Source organism: Stomoxys calcitrans, chromosome 5 (genome assembly GCF_963082655.1).
Source record: "Stomoxys calcitrans chromosome 5, idStoCalc2.1, whole genome shotgun sequence".
Taxonomy (NCBI): domain Eukaryota; kingdom Metazoa; phylum Arthropoda; class Insecta; order Diptera; family Muscidae; genus Stomoxys; species Stomoxys calcitrans.
Genome location: NC_081556.1, coordinates 19097725 through 19121502, shown reverse-complemented (window position 1 = coordinate 19121502; position 23778 = coordinate 19097725). Strand labels below are relative to the sequence as shown.

General features: G+C 38.2%; 6 non-coding genes across 6 annotated transcripts; 5 read left to right on the top strand and 1 right to left on the bottom strand.

The window, feature by feature from the left end:
- Window positions 1-3486: 3486 nt before the first annotated feature.
- On the bottom strand, window positions 3487-3568 carry Trnal-aag (transfer RNA leucine (anticodon AAG)). Its single transcript has one exon. It is a non-coding gene; the product is annotated as a tRNA-Leu (tRNA).
- A 143-nt stretch (window positions 3569-3711) lies between these two features.
- On the top strand, window positions 3712-3784 carry Trnav-uac (transfer RNA valine (anticodon UAC)). The gene has a single exon. It is a non-coding gene; the product is annotated as a tRNA-Val (tRNA).
- Window positions 3785-4160: 376 nt separating this feature from the next.
- On the top strand, window positions 4161-4233 carry Trnav-uac (transfer RNA valine (anticodon UAC)). The gene has a single exon. It is a non-coding gene; the product is annotated as a tRNA-Val (tRNA).
- A 508-nt stretch (window positions 4234-4741) lies between these two features.
- Trnav-uac (transfer RNA valine (anticodon UAC)) lies at window positions 4742-4814 on the top strand. The gene has a single exon. It is a non-coding gene; the product is annotated as a tRNA-Val (tRNA).
- A 12430-nt stretch (window positions 4815-17244) lies between these two features.
- Trnav-uac (transfer RNA valine (anticodon UAC)) lies at window positions 17245-17317 on the top strand. Its single transcript has one exon. It is a non-coding gene; the product is annotated as a tRNA-Val (tRNA).
- A 2814-nt stretch (window positions 17318-20131) lies between these two features.
- Trnav-uac (transfer RNA valine (anticodon UAC)) lies at window positions 20132-20204 on the top strand. The gene has a single exon. It is a non-coding gene; the product is annotated as a tRNA-Val (tRNA).
- Window positions 20205-23778: the final 3574 nt, after the last annotated feature.

Here is a 23778-nt window from a genome sequence, read left to right as displayed (position 1 = left end):
CTTATTACAAGGAAGCTGCTCGGTTGAAGAAGTACTTGGTAAGCAAGCTTTATCTGGAGAAGTGGAGCATGAACTTTGTCGCCAAATACCCTGGGAGCGTTGAATATTAGGCCGTGGTCCTCAAGAATGGATCCAATGGAATTAAGTTGACTGCGCTCAAATAAAAAGATGGGAAGCTCAAACAATCGCAGAAGTAGTTCAGAATGTGTTAGATGAGCTCAACATGTGGGGGTCAATTGTCAAGATTGTTGCTGATACAACAAGCGTGAATATCGAAAAAATACAGGCGTTTTAGTTCGACTGCAGCAAATGTTTGAAAAGAAAGGTTAACCCACTTAACTTGTGGGTTTATCTGTTGCCAGATAAACATCACCATGTGATGGATCGCCTACTTCGCGTTGTCATGGACGATGAGCTCTTTTGCTAGATCACCAAAAATCCAGTACGTCTTTGTATAGCGGGGATCGACTAATCGATTAACCGACTTTTAGTGTAAAAAAATTGAAAAGTCGAAGTCAACTTTTACTGTTTAAAAGGGTCGAATAATCGACTTTGATGTCAAAAAAAGTCGAAAAATGAAAAAAAAGTTGTAAAAAAGTCTAAAAACCAGAAAAGTAGAAAAAAGTCAAAAAGTCGAAATGGATTTAGTTTCCAATAGATTTTTTTAGTCATGTTTGCAATAGGTACAAACGTGATAATTATAGGGAAAAAATAATTGGAAATAGAGCGTTAAGAAAAAGAAAAAAAACATAAAACCCCAAAAGCACCATCCAAAATCAAATGTGGATCTATCGGGGCAATATGGGTATCAAATCAAAAGTATTGAAGAGTAGTACCCAGTACCCATTGGGCGGCTCCTATCCCAAAACTCCTTCAAACAGACATATTGGAATTCAAGCCAATATGGGGCACTGATGAAAGGTATTGGGGAGTAGCTTATCAAATCCATTACTTGGACTTGATTTTTATGCCCTCCAAATGGACATATTAGTCGATAATGACTATATGGGACACAAATGAAAGGTAGTTGGGAGAAGATTACGAAACTTGTATCCAAGTATCTAGGTGGCGCTTCACCTCAAAACCGAAAATGTTTGGGGGTCCCATAACACCCCCAAACGGTACATATTTACCGACAATGGAAATGTGGGGCTCAAATTAAAGGTATTTGGGTAGTAGAGCACGAATTTGATATCTATATCTAAGGCACAATTTCTGAGAGGCCACTCCACACCCCAAAAAATAACTCCTTATTATCCTAATTTTCAAAAACGCCAGATCTGGTCCAAGCAAACCAAATTTTTTTTGTACTCTTATTTAACCTATAAAACTAAAATTTGGTATCCATTGTCCCGGTGCCTATGGTTCGAAACTCCTCAAATACAGACATATTGATATATAGGTCAATCATAACTCAAATGCAACTTAGTGCCTTTTTACTTTTTTACTCTGATTAATTTTAAAGCTTACCTTTGGAAACCCACCAACTCGGGTATATATATACGTTAATCACATTTCGCCATAATGTGGTGAAAAATGCATCATTTATGAACCCATAGCAGCTATATCGAAATATGGTCCGATTTGGACCAAACTCGGCACGGACGTCAAGTGGTCTAATAAATATTCTGTTTGTAAAACAGAATATTGGTCTTAATGACAGCTATAACCAAATACACCTCGATCTAAGACATATATGGATGTCGAATATCCTACCATAGGTCACTGTGCAAAATTTCAGCGTAATCGGGTAATAAACGCTGTCTTTATGGGCCCAAGGACTAAAATCGGCAGATCGGTCTATATGACAGCTAAATCATAATAAAGTTCGATCTAAACCAAATCTGGGTCGGATGTCGAGAGGCTTATACCAACTCGCCATTTCAAATTTCAGCGAAATCGGGTAATAACTGCGTCTTTTATCGGCTTAATATCCTAAATCGGCAGATCGGTCTATAATGTAAAGCTATATTCAAATATAGTCCGATCTGATGTGGGGAGGCCTAAAAAAACTCACTGATTTCAATTTCATCGAAATCGGATAATAAATGCTCCTGTCATAGGCTTTAGACTCTAAACCGGCATATCGTTCTATATGGCAGGTATATTTAAATATAGTCCGATATAAGCCATATTTTGTTTGGATATCGGGGCCCCTATTACAACTTCCTGTTTCAAATTTCAACTAAATCTGAACCGATATGGCCTATTTGCAATCCCCAACGACCTACATAAATATAAAGTATCTGTGCAAAATTTCAAGCAGCTAGCTTTACGCGTTCGACCGCTATCGTAATTTCGACACTCGGAGGGACATGGCTAGATCCACTCGGAACGTCGAGACGATTTGTGTGTATTAAGGTTCTTAACTATAATGCGCACCCACAACCAAAATTCGATGACAGTTAGTGCAGTTCGCGAGAAACACCAAAATTCGATGACAGATAGTGCAGTTCGCGAGAAAAAATTTTAATCAGCTGTTTACTGTACACTGCCTGAGTAAATGTGTCTTGCTCTGTTCCTTAATGAAATGTTCAGAGAAAATTAAGTATTAGTAAAAATCTCAGTTCAAACTAGTGATGTGCCCGTGACTGATTTTGATTACGCACGCACACTCACGAGTCAAAGAAATAATTCACGCACGCTCACGCACGACTTTTTTATGTCGACTCACGTCCACGCACGCTTAAAAGACAAAAATTACACTCACGCACGACTCACTAAAAAAAAAAACACGACTGACAAAAGACTTTCGAATCGCGGTTGAAAACATATTTTTTCCATGAAGCGAACAATAATTTTTTCTGCAAAAGTCGGCGAAAAGTAGGAGCAAAAAAATATAAACCCATCTCCAGATTTGTCTTCTTGAGCTCCTGGAAGCTGCAACTTTTGTGCGATTTAGGGGAAATTTTGCATGTAGTGTTTTGCTATGACTTCCAACAACCAACAACAACCCTTTAATGAATTATTAATTAAATTATTATTCCTTCAATTGACTGTCTAGCATCATAATTTACCCATAGGCAAAATATTCTAACATACCCTACTCCTACCAATCTCTTAATTTTACTTAATTTGTGCCAAGAATTGTTATGTTGTTCGATTTTTATTTTTATAAGTACTCAACTATGGAAATATATTGGGTTGCCCAAAAAGTAATTGCGGATTTTTCATATAGTCGGCGTTGATAAATTTTTTCACAGCTTGTGACTCTGTAATTGCCTTCTTTCTTCTGTCAGTTATCAGCTGTTACTTTTAGCTTGCTTTAGAAAAAAAGTGTAAAAAAAGTATGTTTGATTAAAGTTCATTCTAAGTTTTATGAAAAAATGCATTTACTTTCTTTTAAAAAATCCGCAATTACTTTTTGGGCAACCCAATATATTAACATTGCCGCTCGGCCGAACTAAATTTTTTAATACATTCATGATTTTCCTTTAGATAATAAAATTTTTTAACTTAAAAAAAAAAAAAATAAAAAATTCAACTTGGCAGCGGTGGGATTCGAACCCACGCCTCCGAAGAGACTGGTGCCTTAAACCAGCGCCTTAGACCGCTCGGCCACGCTACCGTTGCCACGCAGCGAGCCAAATGATTGATACAACCACAAACAGGGTGGTTGTGTTGTCATTGTTATTCCATGGTTGTCTTTCACACTTCACTGCGCATGATCGTTACCCACAAAGCAATTATTTGGTCATCGCAAAGAGGGTGGGTTCCATAGTGTAGCGGTTATCACGTCTGCTTTACACGCAGAAGGTCTCCGGTTCGATCCCGGATGGAACCATTTTTGAAGAAAAATGTAATGAATTTGAATTGAATTTGTTTTCTGCTTGTAGTTGGGTGGGGTTGAATGAGTGTTTTTATAATGGGAAAAGGTTGATTCATGCCGTAGCTGAGAGAGCGCGTAGGTAAAACAAATCAATGGTGGATTAATAGTTAGTGGTTGTGGCGAGTTGTTTATATACAACTTGGGTTTGGAACAATAGCAAAATTGGGTGTGTTGTTGCATTTATTATGAATACATTAGGGGTGTTTAAAATTAGCTTCTATGCAGTTTTATGTCAAAATTAGCTTCTGAAATGTTTTTTTTTTAATATTTTTTTATTAAATAAATTTTGATTTCTGTATCTTATACAGCTTTTGGCACAACTTCGCTAAGTGGTTCCATAGTGTAGCGGTTATCACGTCTGCTTTACACGCAGAAGGTCTCCGGTTCGATCCCGGATGGAACCAGGTTAGACACTGTTTTTGGAAAATCAATGGATTAAACGAATTCGAAATGATAAAAAAGAAATCCCAAAATGCTTATTAAAGCGAGCTATAAATCAAGATAGGTTAATGAAAAAGTCTGTGTAGTTGCTGAAACCCAAGTTAGTCGGAACTTCCCTCAGTCAAATGTACCTTCCAGAATAATACGACAAAAAATAGGACAAAAGTCGATAACTTTGTTTTTTCTTCCTAGTGGAGGACATTAATTTTAAAAAATACCCCAAAATTCCTGAATTACTCAGGGATCATAGGTTTTTTATAATTGTGGCTATAGGTAATCAACAAAATTCATCTTTCAACTTTTTACAAAGCTTAAAAGCAAGAAAGATAACTTGCCACCTAGTCATTAGGTAATAGAAAAAAAATTTCAATGATGTATCATTCCTTACCACAGCTGTTGTCAAGGGTTTTTTAAATTGTTAATCACATCTGTCTATCTTGGGTTTTGTATTTTCGAACCCTTTTGACGTGTGGTTCCATAGTGTAGCGGTTATCACGTCTGCTTTACACGCAGAAGGTCTCCGGTTCGATCCCGGATGGAACCAGGTTGAAATACAATTTTTTTTATACCCCTACCATAGGATGGGTGTATACTACTAAACTAGTCATGCCGTTTGTAAAATCTCGAAATTACAATCGTCGGCCTTACTTGTCTTAAATAAGCAGAATTGTCGATTGTGGAGTGAAGACCAGCAAGAAGCATTGCAAGAGCTACCAATGCATCCAGAAAAAGTCACAGTTTGGTGCGGTTGATGGGCTGGTGGCATCATTGGACCGTACTTCTTCAAAGATGATGCGAATCGTAATGCAACTGTGAATGGTAAGCGCTACCGTGGGATGATACCCAACTTTTTTTTTTGCCCAAAATGCAATAGCTTGACTTGCATGACATGTGGTTTCAACAAAACCGTTCCACATGACACGCGGCATCACTGGACCGTAATTCTTCAAAGATGATGGGAATCGTAACGTAACTGTGAATGGCGAGCGCTACCGTGAAATGGTATCCAACTTAGTTTTTCCCCAAAATTTATTAGTGAAAATTTTATTTCACTTTCTGGACCGGTCAATTGGCCGCCTAGATCGTGTGTTTTAACGCCTTTAGACTACTTTTTGTGAGGCTGTGTTAAAGATCATGTCTATACAGACAAGCCTGCTTCAATTGACGCATTGGAAGACAACATTGAAGCATTTATTCGCGAGATACCGGACGAAATGTTGGAAAGAGTATGCCAAAATTAGACGAAGCGGATGGACCATTTGAGATGTAGTAACGGTCAACGGAGTGAAGATCAGGAAAAAAAACGGTTACAAGAGCTAACAATACATCCAGAAAAGTCACATTTTGGTGCGGTTAATGGGCTGGTGGCATCATTGGACCGTACTTCTTCAAAGATGATGCGAATGGTAAAGCAACTGTGAATGGTGAGCGCTACCGTGAGATGATATCCACTTGTTTTTCGAAGATCGTGTCTATAAAGACAAGCCCGCTTCAATTGACGCATTAGAAGACAACACTGAAGCTTTTATTCGTGAGATACCGGCCGAAATGTTGGAAAGAGTATGCCAAAATTGGACTAAGTGGACGGACTATTGTAGGCGCAGTCACGGTCAACATTTGCATGAAATAATCTTCAAACATGAAATTACATGGACCGTAGGGAGATCGGTTTATATGGGAGCTATGTCAGGTTTAAGATCGATTGGGACCGTACTTGGCTCAGTTGTTGGAAGTCATAATAGAACGCTACATGCAAAATTTCAGTTAAATCGGAAAAAATTGTGGCTCAAGAATTCAAATTGGAAGATCGGTTTATATGGGGCTATATCTAAATCTCATTAAATCGGATGAAAAATGCTCGTTTTATGGACTCAATACCCTATTTCGGGAGATCGGTCTATATGGCAGCTATATGCAAATATGGTCCGATCTGGACGATATTCAACAAAATGGTTTAGAGGGGTATCGGAATTCGCTGGGCCAAATTTCATTGAAATAGGATGAAAAATGCTCCTTTTATAGGCTCATTACACAATATCGGGAGATCGGTATATATGGCAGCTGTATCCAACCATGGTACGATCTGTACCACATGTGACAGGTATGGGTAGGGGTCTACTAGAATACACTGTGCCAAATTTCATCGAATTCGGGTTATAAGTGGATCTTTTATGGCCTCAATACCCTATATCGAGAGATCGGGTGGTTGGTCTAAGAGCAGCTATATCGAAATATAGTCCGACCTGAACCGCACTTCACAGAAATGAATAGGGGTCTACCAGAACTCACTGCGCCGAATTTCATCGAATTCGGGTTATAAGTGGACCTTTTATGGCCTCAATACCCTATATCGAGAGATCGGGTGGTTCGTCTAAGGGCAGCTATATCGAAATATAGTCCGATCTGAACCGCACTTCACAGAAATGAATAGGGGTCTACCAGAACTCACTATGCCAAATTTCATCGAAATCGGATGAAAAATTGCCAATTTTTTGCCTGAAGACTTTAAGTCTGGAGATCGGCCTATACAGCGGCTATATATAATTAAAATCCGATTTTATGAATTCAGAAGGTCAGGTCTACATACAAATATACGGGTTTTTTGAAAAAAAAACGGATATTTACCTAAATTACCGGGTAAATACCTTTTTTTTGCCTGAAGACTTTAAGTCTGGAGATCGGCCTATACAGCGGCTATATATAATTAAAATCCGATTTTATGAATTCAGAAGGTCAGGTCTACATACAAATATACGGGTTTTTTGAAAAAAAAAAAACGGATATTTACCTAAATTACCGGGTAAATACCTTATGGATATTTCCCAACGACCTACATAAATATTAAGTATCTGTGCTTTACGCATTCGACCGCTGTCGTGATTACGACAGACGGCGGACATGGCTAACTCGACTGGGAATGTCGAGATGAACAAGAAAATATTTATTTTAAGTGTCTTAGACGAATATGTCGAGATGTTACAAACGTAATGACTTGATTAGTATACCCTATCCTATAGTGGTGGGTATAAAAAGACCAAATGATTACAATGTGATAGGTAGTCATTTACTTCAACGCCATCTATTGGGTTTGTACATTTGGATCAACTGAATGGAGATGTCAACACCAACAAAGTGATCAAAGTTCATCATATGGAATGAATCTTTTTTGTGACAAGCTGTCGGTCATTTGAATATAGCAAAAAAAAATTCTAACAAGAATTGAGTAAATTAGTGTAAATTTTTAGCAGAATCGATGATGCTTGCAACCTTAGATTCGGCCTGGCTGAACTTACGGCATTTTTACTTGCTTCTTAAAACTACCACCTGTAGGAAGACACAACATCTGAATTATTTCCTTAGTTTTTTTTTTGTCCCATTACATATTCCTAAGACAGATCAGAATTTCTCATAAAATTCCAGGAATTTCTTTTAGCATAAAACGAGTTTTATTACAACTTGGAAATATTTGCCACAAGAACTTCTTTAATTAAACCAAGAACAATGGCAATATTTAGTTGTCATCTAATCCAACTCATTCATTAAACAGTCCAAGGACAACAAGTAACTCTGTATTCAGTACCTCGCCATTATCAAAGGCAGAAATTGTCATCAGCACCATGACCATTCTACGCTGTCATTGTTAGCAGGCATAGAGCATAATTATCTTTGGAGAGCTTTGAGTTTTCCTTTGAAACATAAGGCTTGGGAAAATTTAGTTTTTTTTTTCTCCGCCTAGACGACAGCAAACAGCCTTTGCTGGAAATCAGCAAATGCTGCTACAGCTGTCTGGCTAAGGAGATGTAGTATGACAATCGATAGGAAACCATTGGTCGAATGAACAACAATAAGTGAATGTATGAATTTTTAACAACAATTTTCCTCTCTTCATTCTTGGAGAACAACAAACAACAAAGTAAAGACCATCATCACCATTGAAGTCATCGAATTGTTTCCCATAATCAGTGATGTCGATTTTTTGGGATTTTCTAAGAAATTAAATAGAGTTTTCTTGTAGGAAGTTCTTGGTTCATATGATGAAAGTCTTAATAATTCCTCTTGTTTTCGCTTTCTTGAAAATCATTTATAAAGCAAACAAAATTTCATCTGCGAAAAAATTCCAAAAATGTAAGAAAATAAAATTTTTACAAAGTGTTGCAAATATACAATATACTTCACTTTGTGATATCCGCGGTGGAGGCGGATACTCGCCCTAACAGCAAATTTCAAAAACGTCAGATCTCGGAGATGGTTGCATCGATTAAAGCGAAATTGTGTATGCCTCTAAAATTGGTATACAATTTTGGGGTAAAATAACCGAGGGGGACGCCCTACCCCAAAACCCACCCAAGCGGACATGTTTACCGATTGGGACAATATGGGTATCAAATGAAAGATATTTAAGAGTAGATTACGAAGTTGATATAACAATGCGGCCTCACGTGTCGGGGAATCGCCTCACCCCCAAAAACTGCCCATAATTACATGTTAACCAATTGGCCCAATATGGGTATCAAATGGAAGTAGAATATGAAACTTATAAAAAAACTTGGGGCCAAGTTCCAGTCGCACCCCAAGTACCACCCCCAAAACGGGCATGTAGGGCAACTGGGACAATATAGACTTCAAACTAGTCGTTCTTGAGAATAGAATACGAAACTTTTATAAAAAAAGTTAGGGCCATATAAGCTAAGTCTTCAGGATCAGGCCCTAAGGGCATTCCAAACTTATGTGGCTTGGTCTAGACTTGAAGAGGTCAACCGCCTTAGTGTCGCTGGCTAGAACGGATGTCTCATCCATTGTGTCCGTCATGACAGGTCACTGTCTGATCGGAAAACATGCTGACAGATTGAAGGTTTCGAGGAAGAAGGGCCTATAGAATATCTGCTGCGTGTGTGTCACGCACTAGCAGTCGGAAGGAGTTTCATTTTTAGTTCTTCTTTCTTTGAGTACTTGCCTAGTTTAGCGGATGTTACCATTCGCAAACTGTTGAGATTTTTGAAGCGATCTGGATGGTTAAACGGTTGGAACTGAAGACTGCCACTTAAACCTTACCTAAATTGTGGATGAAAGTTACGTCATCCGCAGTGCCAATTCGCTGGTCCTCGACGGAGTTTCTTCACTGATGGTATAGAACTTGGATGTACCGTGAGTCGAGCATCTAACCGAGGTCCTAAACCATGTCCTGACTTCTTAAACCGTGTCCCATGCCCATGCTAACTAAGTCTGGAAACCACTAAGAGAGCGAGAATCGTAAATACCGATTTCTCTTCTCTCACCAGCAGCCTTGGTCAGTTGAGGAAAAACTCCTCCCGAGACTCGTTATAAGCAGAACATCACACCTATTGAGTGATTGCTAGAGCTAAAAGGAGAGACATTCATCGAACCCATGGTCTCACAGACAATGAACAAGCATCACAATTTAACGTGGACGAAAAAAAAACTTAATCGGCAGCGGCTAGTCGTTAACGGCGTCGGGCCTTGCCGAAATCTCTACCCCACCATGGAAGAATCTGGACGTACCGTGGAGTCCATTACCTGGCCCAGGTAGCTGTTAACGTATCACTGAGTTCCCGATGTCTGAAAATTAGGCGAGGTACTGAAGCCAGTAAATTATTTCGGAAATGGCGAGTCGTACAAACCGATAGCTCTTCTCTGTTCTCTAGCTAAGACGCTACAGGCCCTACTCCTCCCTACCCAAAATGGGCCATATCCATGTGTTGAACATCAGCCAACTAAGAGTGAGATAAGGTGAGGTGAGCAGTTTTTTGCATCCATGGTCTCAAAGCCAGTAAGCAACCATCACAATTTACAGTGGAGGTTATAAAAAAGTTACCCAAGGCTCTGGGTCCCAAAGGAATTCCGACACGCATGTTGAAAAATTTGGATTAACAGGCAGTTGTGTACCTGACCAAGATCCTCAACCTTTCTCGTAGCTTTGTCGTAGTTGTCGATGTCTAGAAATTGTGTGATCTCGCTACTGAAGCCTGGAAAGGGCTCATGCAAGAGGGACTCGTCCAGATCATTTCAACTTCTCAAGTCGTTTTCAAACTCTAGCTATTGGGGAATCGTACAGGCCGATTTCCCTTCTCTCATCAGTAGCCAAGACATTTGAGGCAATACATCTGCCAAGGCACGTTGGATAATCTCGATATGCAAAGCATCTGCCCTATCTCAAGAGAGCTAGAGCGAGAAGAATAGCCATTCGTTGCATCCGTGGTCCACGAGCCAATAAAAGAACATCAAAATTTAAAATAGGTGGAGTTGTAAATATCAAAGCCAAGCCGTCCAAGTTGCTTCGTCTCTATATGATCTTTACATGGATGATGAAGAACAAGTTCCGTGCTGGAGGGAACTGAGTTCCGAAAAAAAAATCGGCAATTGAGGTAGGAAACCCGGGAACTCTCGTGTGGTCGGGCGACTGGCTTCGAACTTTGGAAAATGGTGGTGGAGTTACCAAAAAGACACGGCGATTCAGGAACCTGAGTTCCGAAAATAGATACGGCGAGAGTCAAGTAGCTGATCAAGGCCCTCAAGCTGTCTCCAAACACTAAGAAGTAATATCGGGAAATCGGTTTATATGGCAACTATATAAGGTAATGAACCGATTCGAACAATATTTGGCACGCATGTTGAAGGTCATTGAAATGAATCAAATCAGATAAGAATTGCGCCATATATAGACTCAAGAAGTATAATCATGAGATCGGTTTAATTGGGCTTTATGAGCCGATTTGAACTCTGGAAGTCAAAACAAAAGACTTCGTGCAAAATTTCTGCCAAATCGAAAAATAATTCCGCACTATAAAGGCTCACGAAGTCAAGATCCGAGATCGGTTTATATGGTTAGCTGCATATATGCCAGCTATATAAGGTTATGAACCGATTTAGGCCATAGTTAACACAGTTGTTGGAAGTCAAAACTAAACACTTGGTGCAAAATTTCATCCAAATCCGATAATAATTGAGCAACTTAGAAGCTGAAGAAGCCTAAGATCCGTATTTGCGGCAGCTATATCAGGTTATGAAGGGATTTGAACCATATCTAACTCAGTTGTTGGAATTCATAACATCGGATAAGAATTTCGCCGTCTAGAGGTTCAAGAAGTCATGATCCAAGATCGGTTTATATGGCATCAGAACCTATATGACCCATTTACAATCCCAACTGATCTACACTTAGAGTTGGGTAGTTCCGGATAGAACTAGTTCATTGGAACTTATCCAAGTAAGAAACTGCTGGAACTAGTTCCATCTCTTTCCTTCTTATAGTTCTATAGTTCCTTTTTTTGTATGTACACTTTTCTTTAGCTCCCTTTTGTTAATTTGTAAACCAGCCGAAAGACATGCCATATTTTTCAGCTTCGATTCGTGTTTTTTTTTTCAGCATCGAGACTTAATAATTGTTTAAAACAAAGTGCAAAAAATTAATTTTAAATTCAATTACAGATACAATCGGAATGTTTGTATCTTTATGTGTAATTAAAAACACTCATTTTAAGGTTCAAAATAAAATTCAAAGCTCTTTTTTTTTGTTTTGTATAAAGAAACAAAAAAAGAGAGACCGCAAATGAAAAAGGAACTAGTTCCTTTTGTGGAACAGAACTAAAAGGAGCGATCACTAAAAGGAACTAAAATGCCCACCTCTACCTACACTTAAAGAAAGTATTTGTGCAAAATTTCAAGCGCCTAGCTTTATTCATTCGGAAGTTTGCGTGCTTTCGACAGACGTACGGATATGGTTAAATCGACTTGGAATGTAAAGACGATGTAGAACATATACATCCGGTATTGTGACGTCATCTAAGTACCGGTGTCGGTTAGTCGCCAAAACCGGGCTAGGAAATTTCCTTGATATTCTCATCTTTAGGGAAAAGTTTCAAAGATATTTTGTTTTTTTTTGACAAAATTTCGCTTTTGAAGAAAATCATTTCAATCATTCGTTTTTGTTTACTATGTCAAAGATAGGTTTATTTTAAAAGATTGGCAACACTGGCAACTGGCTCTCTCAAACATCCAATACAAGAAATAACCTGCATATCAGCCATTGAAGAATGTTCTTTTGCCGTTTGCCACCTCATTGCTTTGCCGGGTTGTTGGAAGGTTGGGGTGTTGTTGGTGGCAACGCGCATTGAATTTCAATTGATGGCATTCATTTTCATTGAGATGTTGTAATGTAATTGAAAGCTTTGTCAAGTAATCCATTGTTACCGAACTTAGGACTAGAGGCAATAATGGTAGATAGGCTGCCATTCCAGTCCCCTGAAAGAAGCCCAACCAACAGTTACTGGTCAAGCATACCGAACAGGTATTTGAAAAGTTTTTTTAATAAAAAAGTGGAAAAAAAAAATAGAAAACTCTAAAAGAGGCAGTGAGTTAAGTAAGGGTGTTGTCAGGTTCGGACATGCTACTCAAATCTTTTCCTTTTTAGAGAAAGTTTTCTTCGATTTAGAAGGAGATATTACGATTACAAAATTGGACAGTTCATTTGTTATTTCAATTTAATTTTCCCCGTGATGGACGAGTTGTTTCTTGTGAAGCAGTCAGCCACATAGAATTAAGTTTCGATATCGCGAATTCTTAGGTAATTTGAGAGATTTTTTTCTTGGCAATAACCTAGATAGTTGGTAAGAAACGTGGCTTTTGTTTTGTTTTCAGTTTAAAAATATTAGATCATATTGTTCAGTAAATAGTTTCTCAAATTTCTTGAAGCAGTTTGAAATTTAAGGGCATTAGAAGTATACGAAACAAAAAATTGATACCAATGGTATTGATGGTAAAGTAATACCACAACAATACCGTATGGTATGGATGAACGTATAAAGCATTATAAATACCATATGGTATTGTTTTGGTATTATGGCACGATGTTGATTTACTATCAATACTATGGATTGATTGGTGTATGCAGGTTTAACTACATGTGTTGTGACAACTATATTTCTTTAAGTTCTCAGATAACAAATTAATCAAAGAAAACAAAGTAAAGTTGATAATATAAAGTCGATGAAAAATACCAAATTATCTACTCTTTTCTCAGATAGCTTTGATTTTGATTTTCACATTATAGCGTTTACTGAAACATAGCTTCATAATAAGGTTTACGATATGGCGGTCTTTTGTTCAGAGTATAGAATTTAAAGATGTGATCGGGTCAACAATACTAAGAAAACTGGCGGCGGTGTGCTGATTGCAGTATCCGCCAAATTACTCTCCGAGCAGATAACAATTCCATGCATGTCTGTTATTGAAATTGTGGTTACTTGCCTTTTGAAGCATGTATCATTATTTGTCTCTTGTTCCTACGTTCCACCTTCATCTGACATTGAGACTTACTCGAAACACGTAGAAGCTATTACATCTGCTTTTCAAAAATCCTCTTTAACTGACACTTTGACAATCTTAGGCGATTATAATATACCGTCTATCTCTTGGATACGCTGTGGTGTTGTAGTGGTGCTTCTAACGAATTAATATTCGTCAACCATTCATCCGACATTTCTTTATCATCTTCCAATGCAGTCACTTATCTAGAAGATCGTTTCCATTCTACCCTAAACATTACTATTTTTATCCCAAAACAAATTCCTCCTAAATGTCCCTCCCCTAGAAAAGAATATTGCCTCGCTAAAACCAATTATACTAATCTCAGATCCCTGCCTTCTGCAACTAATTGCGATAAAGTTTTAAGATCTGATAGAGTTGATGAAAATATATCAACATTTTACTCTATTCTACAGGAATGCTTCGATAAGTCAGTCCCTGGAATTATTGTAGGCCATAATTATGGATTATTTTGAAATAAAAGAAATTTTATCAAAACTGAAAAATAACAAAAATTAACTGTATAAGAAATATGAACAATCGGGAACTACACTCGACTTCTCAAACTATACATTAGCAAGATCAAAGTGCAATAGGGAAAACAAGGTGGCTCATCGCAATTACTTGAATAAAATGAAATCGGACTTAAAATCCAATTCTTAGTCTTTCTACAAATTTGCGCCACTTCTGTTATCGCGATCTATTTCGGTGAGGTATATTTAGAAGTCAAAGAATGTATGGACAACTCCAACTCCAGTTTCTCTGGAATGTGTAAGAGACATGTCGCCTCTAGCGACATTTAAGTAAAGTTTTCAGGACCAGGCCCGAAGGACAACGAATGATAGATGGTCACAAAAAGGGGGCTTTGAGCATTCCAAAACTATTGGGTTGCCCAAAAAGTAATTGCTGATTTTTCATATAGTCGGCGTTGACAAATTTTTTCACAGCTTGTGACTCTGTAATTACATTCTTTCTTCTGTCAGTTATCAGCTGTTACTTTTAGTTTGCTTTAGAAAAAAAGTGTAAAAAAGTATATTTGATTAAAGTTCATTCCAAGGTTTATTAAAAATGCATTTATTTTCTTTTAAAAAATCCGCAATTACTTCTTGGGCAACCCAATATTTAATCTAGTCTACCGCTTTGCTGTAATTGGCTGGAACAGAAGTCTCAGTCATTGTGTCCGTCATGACAGGACACTGTCTAATCGGAAAAATACAGAAGTTGTGAGGACATTGAAGAAGAAGAGACTATAGAACATCTTCTGTGTGTGTTCCGCACTAACACTCAGAAGTAGTTTCTCTTTAGGTTCTCATTTCTTTGAGAACTTGTCTGATTTACAAGTTTAGTGGTTTACCTAACCTTCTTAAATATGTTTCAGTGTCAGCGGGCACGGATTTAGATATATCAAATAATTTCGCCGATTTTATGCCACTATTTATTCTGATAAACATTACGCACGCTACTATGAATATCCTTAATTAGTTTAATATTCTACTGATATGGATGTTCTTTTGGAAGATCAAGACACTATAGAGCAAAACTTAAGATCAATAAAATCTACATTTCTTGCTGGTTCGAACGGTGTGCCTGCTAGCATTTTGAAACAGAGTGCTGATCAACTTTCCTATCCTTTATGGATACAGTTTAATAATTCATTAGAATCTGGATACCTTCCGCAGATATGGAAAAAATCTTTTATTATGCCATTGTTTCAATCAGGCAGACGTAATGATGCCTGCAATTACAGGGATATCTCCATACTTAGTGCTATTCCCCAGGTTAATGGAGAAGATATTGACTGAATCTATTTGTAATGAGGCTTGCTCATTGCCCTCTTCATGTCAATACAGATTCAGGAAATCACGCTCAACCATAACAAATCTCTTGGAATTTACATGTCTTGTCAACCATGCTTTCTGGAGCAATAGACAGACTGATACCGTATACACGGATTTTAGTAAAGCGTTAGATAAGGTTAATCATACTCTTCTTATGATAAAAATAAGATTTATATGGTTTCAGTAATTCGGTGTTAAAATGGCAAAGTTCATATCTTAAATGTGAAATTTGGTAATACGATCTTTAATAACATCATTGTTTCCTCCAATGTTGCCCAACGTAGCCATCTAGACCTAATCTTGTTTTGTCTTCTTATTAATGATTTACGTAACACAATAAAGCTTTTTAATGTTTTGATGTTTGCCGATAATGTTAAAATCTTTAGGTCTTTTAATGACCCAGATGATCAGTAATATCTCCAGTCCGATCTTGATGTCTTTTATTTTTGGTGCAATATTAACGTTATGAGCTCGATTCATTTAAAGACCTTGGGTTACTAATGGATCCACTTTCAAACTTTCGTAGCCATATTTCTATGACAGTTGATAAAGCTTACGGCACCCTTGGATTAATGAAACGTTGGAGCAGAGAATTCAATGTTACTTCTATGATATACACTTCTTTAGTACGAGTATACACTTCTTTAGTAAGTATACACTTCTTTAGTATGTTGCAACCTTGAATACGGATCTATAGTATGGGATCCTTACTATACTCTTCGCTCTAATCTGATGGAATCTGTTCAAGAGCAATTCCTTTTGTTTTGCCACCAAGGACGTAGGTGGGATCGGCAGTCTCTACCTTCATATGAATTTAGACTGAATCTTTTGCAAACAGTGAACCCTTTCGTTTTAACTGCTATCAATTTAACAAGTTCTTAAATATCATAAACCTATCTGAGAATCGAGATACATTAAAAAGAAATATTATATTGCATTTAAACAGTTAGATTTAATATTATGTTATAAATATATATTGGGTTGCCCAAAAAGTAATTGCGGATTTTTTTAAAAGAAAGTAAATGCATTTTTAATAAAACTTAGAATGAACTTTGATCAAATATAATTTTTTTACACTTTTTTTTTCTAAAGCAAGCTAAAAGTAACAGCTGATAACTGACAGAAGAAAGAATGCAATTACAGAGTCACAAGCTGTGAAAAAAATTGTCAACGCCGACTATACGAAAAATCCGCAATTACTTTTTGGGCAACCCAAATATTTTTTTTTTTTGTAATATATATTTTATATTATAGTAAGAGTTTTACATGTAAATAGTAGTCTATAAAGACATTTGTTATCCATAGACTTCATAAAACAAAAATTTCCTCTATGGACTTTTCAATATTGATAAATTTTGAAAGTTGGATTATATAATTTCCTCCCCATATAAACCAATATCCCTATGTTAACATTCGATTTTTATCCATTATGGTATATAATCGCCTATAATTATCATACTGATATGCGTTGTATATAAGTTCTCCTTCTGATATATCCATATATATTTCTCTTCTTCTCTTGTTCTGGCCACCTTATTTTATACAAATGTTTCATATGTGCTCTACATTCCAACTGATCCAGCTGTCAACAATGTTGCAAGACAATTGAACAAACGTGAGAACAGCATTGTTTTCGAAACACCCACATAAAACGCTTTGGCGTTTTATTTTTAGAACATTTTTTCGTGGGGGAGGCAGAGGCTTCTTCTATTTTCTTTCTATGGGGAAGTCATATACATATTTATTTATTTTTTTCGGAATATCCCACCCACACTTCCATCAGCGGCAAAATGAATATTTCACTGGAGCATAACGGGTTCCATAGTGTAGCGGTTATCACGTCTGCTTTACACGCAGAAGGTCTCCGGTTCGATCCCGGATGGAACCACTTTTGAAACCAATATTCGAATTATTTTCCAAACGTGGAGAAGGATTTCAATGCCCTTTTGATACATAAGATATGTTAAATTTGGTGTGTCTAATTGCTTAAGAGGTAGCGACTTGTTTAAATATTTATTAGAGGTTAAGGCAAGTAAAATTTTCACATTGAAGACTTATCGGTGGATCGATTTATATGCGAGCTATATCAGGTTATAGTTATGACAATACCAACCATGGATGTTGGAAGTCATAATAAATCACTACTCGCAAACTGTCAGCCATCGGAAGACAATGTGGCTTCCAGGGGCTTAAAGAGAAAATTCAGGAGTACGGTTTATATAAGAGCTTATCAGGTTATACATGGAGTTGGCCTATACTTACTTGATGTTGGATGCGACACAATATTTCGTTATAAAACAAAAGCTAAAGTTTGGACTGTACGAGATGCAGATATGGATAGATATCGCACACTAATCACAAGAGAGCACATGCTACTCGCCTATGCCGACGATATCGATATCATAGGTCAGCCACCGGAAGTAGTAACTGCAGCCTTTGAAAGAATCAAAAGAGAGTCAGTGAAAATGGGTCTGGCAGTAAATGGAGATAAGACGAAATGAATGGTTTCAACTCCCAAAAAGCCTCGGCATCGCTGTAACCGAAACGAATGACACCAGTTTTGAGATTAAGCGAAGAATAATACTGCCAAACAGATGCTACTTTGGACTAAGTAAGCAGTTTAGCAACAAGGCCACCTCTCGACAGACGAAGATTACACTATAGAAGACACTGATACTACCCGTGCTGTTATATGGTTCTGAAGCATGGGTACTAGTGAAAGCAAATGAGGCAGTGCTTGGAGTATTTGAGAGAAAGATTCTTCGTAAAATATATGGACCAGTTTGCGTTAATGGAGAATATAGGGGATGTATGAACCACGAGCTGTATGAGCTGTATGACGACGATAGCATAGTTACACGCATCAAAATACAACGGCTGCGTTGGTTAGGTCATTTTGTCAGAATGGATGAAGAAGCTCCAGCAAAGAAGTCTTTTGAAGGCAAACACGGTGGTACACGCAAACGGGGAAGACCAAAAACCGATGGAAAGATTAAGTGGTGGAAGACACCTCGAAACTTAATGTCAGAGATATTAGAATGAGCGCAGAAGATCGAGGCTCTTGGAACGCTATTCTACGTTCGGCTAGTGGAGCAATTATTCTGTCATATCCAATTTAAGTAAAGTAAGTAAACTTTGGAATTCTCGCCAAAATACAATTTATAGACCGATTAGATCTTTCTGTGCGGATATGTACGATTTTTAATACCCATCACCATAGGATGGAGCTATACTTACCTAGTCATTCCGTTTGTAACACCTCGAAATATTGATCTAGGACCCCATATAGTATATATATATTCTTCATCGTCTCGGCATTCTGACTCGATCTAGCCAAGTCCACCCGTCTGTCGCAATCACGATAGCGGTCGAACGCGTAGAGCTAGCAGCTTTAAATTTACATACTTAATATTGATGTAGGTCATTGGGAATTGCAAATGAGCCATATCGGTTCAGATATAGCTCTCATATAAACCGATCTCCCGATTAGATTTCTTGAGCCCGTGAAAGTCGAAATTTTCATCCGATTTGGCTGAAATTGTGCACATAGTGTTCTGTTATGACTTGCAACAACTGTGCCAAGTACGGTCCGTATCAGATTATAACCTGATATAGCTCCCATATTAACCGATCTTCCGATTTGACTTAATGAGCCCCCGGAAGTCGAAATTTTCATCCGATTTAGCTGAAATTTTGCATAAAGTGTTCAGTTATGACTTGCATCAATCCTTTAATAGGCGGAACCTCCCTTACCCTTTTTTCAAAAACGCCAGATCTCAGGATGGGTGGGGCGATTTAAGCGAAATTCAGTTTGTTCATAATAACCCAAAAAACAGAGATTTGGAATATTTATTTTAGGTGGGATATCTAGGGCGGCCGCCCCACCCTCAAAGCTTGTCAAATGGAAATTGAAACCAAATATGACATTATTAGGCTTAAATGAAAGGTATTTAAGACTAAAGCACCAATCTGATGGATGGGGGTCCACTTCACCCCCAAAAACACCCTCATAATGGACATATTTACCGAACATATAAGGCTCAAATGAAACCAATTTGGGAGTGGGACACCAATATGTTATCCACATTGGGGCAAAATATCTGAAAGGCCATACTAGCACCCCCCAACAGGACTTTTTTTTCCTGAAAGTGCCAGTATAGGGCTCAGATAAAAGAAGAGAGTGAAAGAGGGCGCATCGGAGATGACCCTGTCCAGTTAGTCTTATATATAAATCATCTCAAGAAAATCAATACAATTTCTAAAACTTAAGCACATTTGCATTTCATCTCAAATTACAATGATGTGTATCAACAATCAACTCAAATGCACTTGACGAAGACGAATGAATGCACACTCATATGAACAAAGGCATTAGGTTGCATGCCTTCACTATTGGATGTCTGTCGTATGTGATGCATTCGCAACAAGGCATCTTGTTGCAGTTAGCCAGCCGAACGTTGCAATAAATATAGTGAAATCTATAGCATGTCGAATTCTAGTAATTGAAATCTCAACGAGATGGCCAGTGAGTGAATGACAGCAAATTCTATTTTTGTGTTTCTAAAGATCTCTGGCAGATACTTTCGCAAGAACATTATACCGTAGATGTTATTTCATCTGCTGTCAAAATGTTTAAAAATAAGGCTGAAAATGAAACTTTTGGTGAAGTTTGCTGGCATATCGACAGATATCGATTTAAATCGGTTCCATAGTGTAGTGGTTATCACGTCTGCTTTACACGCAGAAGGTCTCCGGTTCGATCCCGGATGGAACCATTTTTGAAACCAATGTTCGAATCATTTTGCTAGCTGGAACTATGGAAGGACTAAGGCAATGGAAAGGAATGATGATAGGGATTTTGTGGCAAATTTTTGGAAAAATAAGTAAACATTTGAAATTTTTAGCAATCTTAAAGACTCTATCTTAGAGTTTGGCAAAGGCCTCCGAGATTATGATTTTCTAATGTCGGATCTTTGGTATGGCCTTAGGTCTCTGACTTTAGTCTTATCTGGCATATCCCACTTTTTATCAGCTCTTAATGCATTATGGCCTTAAGATTGGCATGGACCTTTGACATTTTGTGGTAAAGTGTTTTATTAAAGAAGATGCATTCGTAGTCAGTTGTTCTTCTACACAATGCATCCATGGCCCTTTAACTTAAGATCACATATGGGAATTTTCTCCCCTCCCCTTTGGGTCTTGGAATTGTATGTTAAAACACTTTTTATTTCCATGCAAAATTGTCTTCTTTGAAAAAAGTTCCTTGTATTACGCCTCGCAAGGGTTGGAGGACAAACGGGATATAATTCTTGTGCTGACAACATCTATATTAAATTATAGCGTTATGCAATTTTTTAAAAAAACGTGTCTAGAATTCGCAGTTTCTGTTCTCTTCACTTCGCGGGCAACGAAAAGGGCTCCAACAAAAACTTTTATTTATTCTAAAATATTTTCATATTTTTCCTGTTATCAACAGGGCCCACAAAAAAGGTTAAGAAAATGGTACACAACACATTGCACATGTGTATGTGCGGCAACTTCCTTGGGCAAGTACAATACCTTTACACCCAGTCCTAGTCAACCAGCCATGCATGCCAAATGTGAACTTTTTTAAAGTTTATCACAACGTCAAAGCAACTACCCCACATGAGCAGAGGGCTGCTGTTCTTTTTCGCTCCTTGACAAGATTGAGAAAAGAAAAACGCTGCGCGAAAACTTGTAGAAAAATTATATTAAAGAAATGCCAGAGTCGAGTGTATCCCAAAACATATTCCACAATTGTTCGAGAGTTGCATTAGTAGGAAAAAGAAAAACAAGAAAAAAAATCTATCGTAGGAAAAACTTTAGCAAAATTATGGAAATTTTCGCACGCTCCAAGATACGCACGCAGACATCCACCTATTCACGTGCCATGACACTCGTTAGTCCATAGATGAGAAAAAATAAAGCATAATTTTGAGAAAATACAAGGGAGGAATTAAATTAGAAAGTGCATACGAATGTAGTTCTGGAAACATGTTTAGGAAGTAGAAATTTTCTATAGGCCATTGCCTCTCCATGTGATGTATTCTGGAGAAAAATCATTCGCTGCTAAATATGGTTATTTGAAGAGGGCAATACCACAAAAGGGCCAGTTTAACTGAAATATTGAACTTAAAGTTTAGTTTGGTCGCCAAAAATTATTTCATTTTGTTGTTCGGTGAAGCGGCTTAGGTTAGGTTAGGCCAGCTTTAAGTAGCAGTCTGCCATCAGACTCACTTAGACGTTTCCGTCCATTGTGATACCACGGGAACAGAAGAAGTAAGATGACTTCTACTTCCTACCGTTGAACCATCCAGATCGCTTTAAAAATCCCAATAAATTACGAATGTTCACATCCGCTAAATCAGACAGGTTCTCAATTAAATGAGAACCTAAAGTATTGGGTTGCCCAAAAAGTAATTGTGGATTTTTCATATAGTCGGCGTTGACAAATTTTTTCACAGCTTGTGACTCTGTAATTGCATTCTTTCTTCTGTCAGTTATCAGCTGTTACTTTTAGCTTGCTTTAGAAAAAAAGTGTAAAAAAAGTATATTTGATTATAGTTCATTCTAAGTTTTATTAAAAATGCATTTACTTTCCTTTAAAAAATCCGCAATTACTTTTTGGGCAACCCATAGAACTCCTTCTGACTGCTAGTGCGGGACACACACACAGAAGGTGTTCCATAGTCTCTTCTTCTTCGATGTCCTCACAGCTTCCGCAAAAGTCGTTGATGGCAACCTTCAGTTTGTCAGCATGTTTTCCAATTAGACAGTGACCTGTCATGATGGACACAAAGACTGAAACATCTGTTCTAGCCATTGACAGCAAAGCGGTAGACCTGTTCAAGTCTAGATTAGGCCGCATAGTTTTGGAATGCTCACAGCCCCCTCGTTGTGACCAATTATCATTCGTTGTTCTCCGGTCCTGGCCCTGAAGACTTGGCTTATATGTCGCTAGAGGCATACCCACAGATTCCAGTATCCCTGGAATGTGAAGGGTAGATCCTAGTCTCGCAAGCTCATCTGCTCACCAATTCCCTGGGATATCTCTGTTGCGCGGCACCCATAACAGGTGAATTTTGAACTGCTCAGCCATCTCGTTGAGAGTACTGCGACAGTCGAGGGCGGTTTATGTGTTCAGAAATACGTTCTCCAGGGATTTAATGGCTGCCTGGCTGTCTGAGAAGATATACCAATCGTCGTTGACATTATATCTTAGCCATTCCACCACTTCCTTAATTGCAAGGATCTCCGCTTGATACACCCTGCAGTGGTCGGGTAAGCTTTTCGATATGACCAGTTATAGATCTTTAGAGTACACCACAAAGCCCACCTGGTCGTTTAGTTTGGAACCATCCGTATAGAAGTCTATGTAACTTCTATTACCAGGGATATAGTAGTTCCAATCGGTTCTATCAGGAATAGTGGTACAGTACTTTTTATCAAAAAGCGGCTCAGGTAGGGTGTAATCCATACTGCCTGGAACATCGGATATTGTATCAAGTATAACACAGTGTCCGTGGGCGCCACATGACCAATGAGAAAGCTCCCTTAACCTCACGGCGGCGGACGCTGTAATTTATTTAGCCACAATGTCCAGAGGCATAAGATGTAGCATTAAATGCAGTGCATCAGATGGTTTTGCCTCAGTGCGGCTGTGATGCACAAACAAGCCAACCTTGGATCCGGTTAAGTATTGAGCAGTAGGTGGATTTTTAAAGCGCCGTCCCCCACACCACAACACCATATAGCATTATAGGTCTGACAACTGCAGTATATACCCAATGCATGACACGCGTTCCAAGCCCCCCAACTTTTGCCAAGGGCTCTCTTGCAGATGTATAGGGCAAGAGTTGGCTTTCTTGCCCTTTCCAAAATGTTGGATTTGAAGTTAAATTTCCTGTCCAGCAAAACACCCAGGTATTTTGGTCTTCCTGTAAATGGAACATTCTCTCCACCAAAGGAGACAAGTTCCACTGTAGGCAACTTATATCTCTTGCTGGAAAGAACTACTTCTGTCTTGCACGGATTTATACCTAGACCACTTTCGGTAGGCCACTTTGGTGTTGCATCTAGAGCTTCCTAAAGTATATCTCTTAGAGTGCTGGGAAACTTTCCCCTAACCGCAATTGCCACGTCATCAGCATACGCGACCACTTTTACACCTTTTTCTTCCAGAGACAATAACATATTGTTAATAGCTATATTCCAAAGTAGAGGGGACAGTACACTTCCTTGAGGTGTTCCTCTGCTGAACCATCGTTTTGGATCCACCGATCCCCCATCTTTTAGTGAGTAATTTATCAATAAACCTTCTTACGGTAG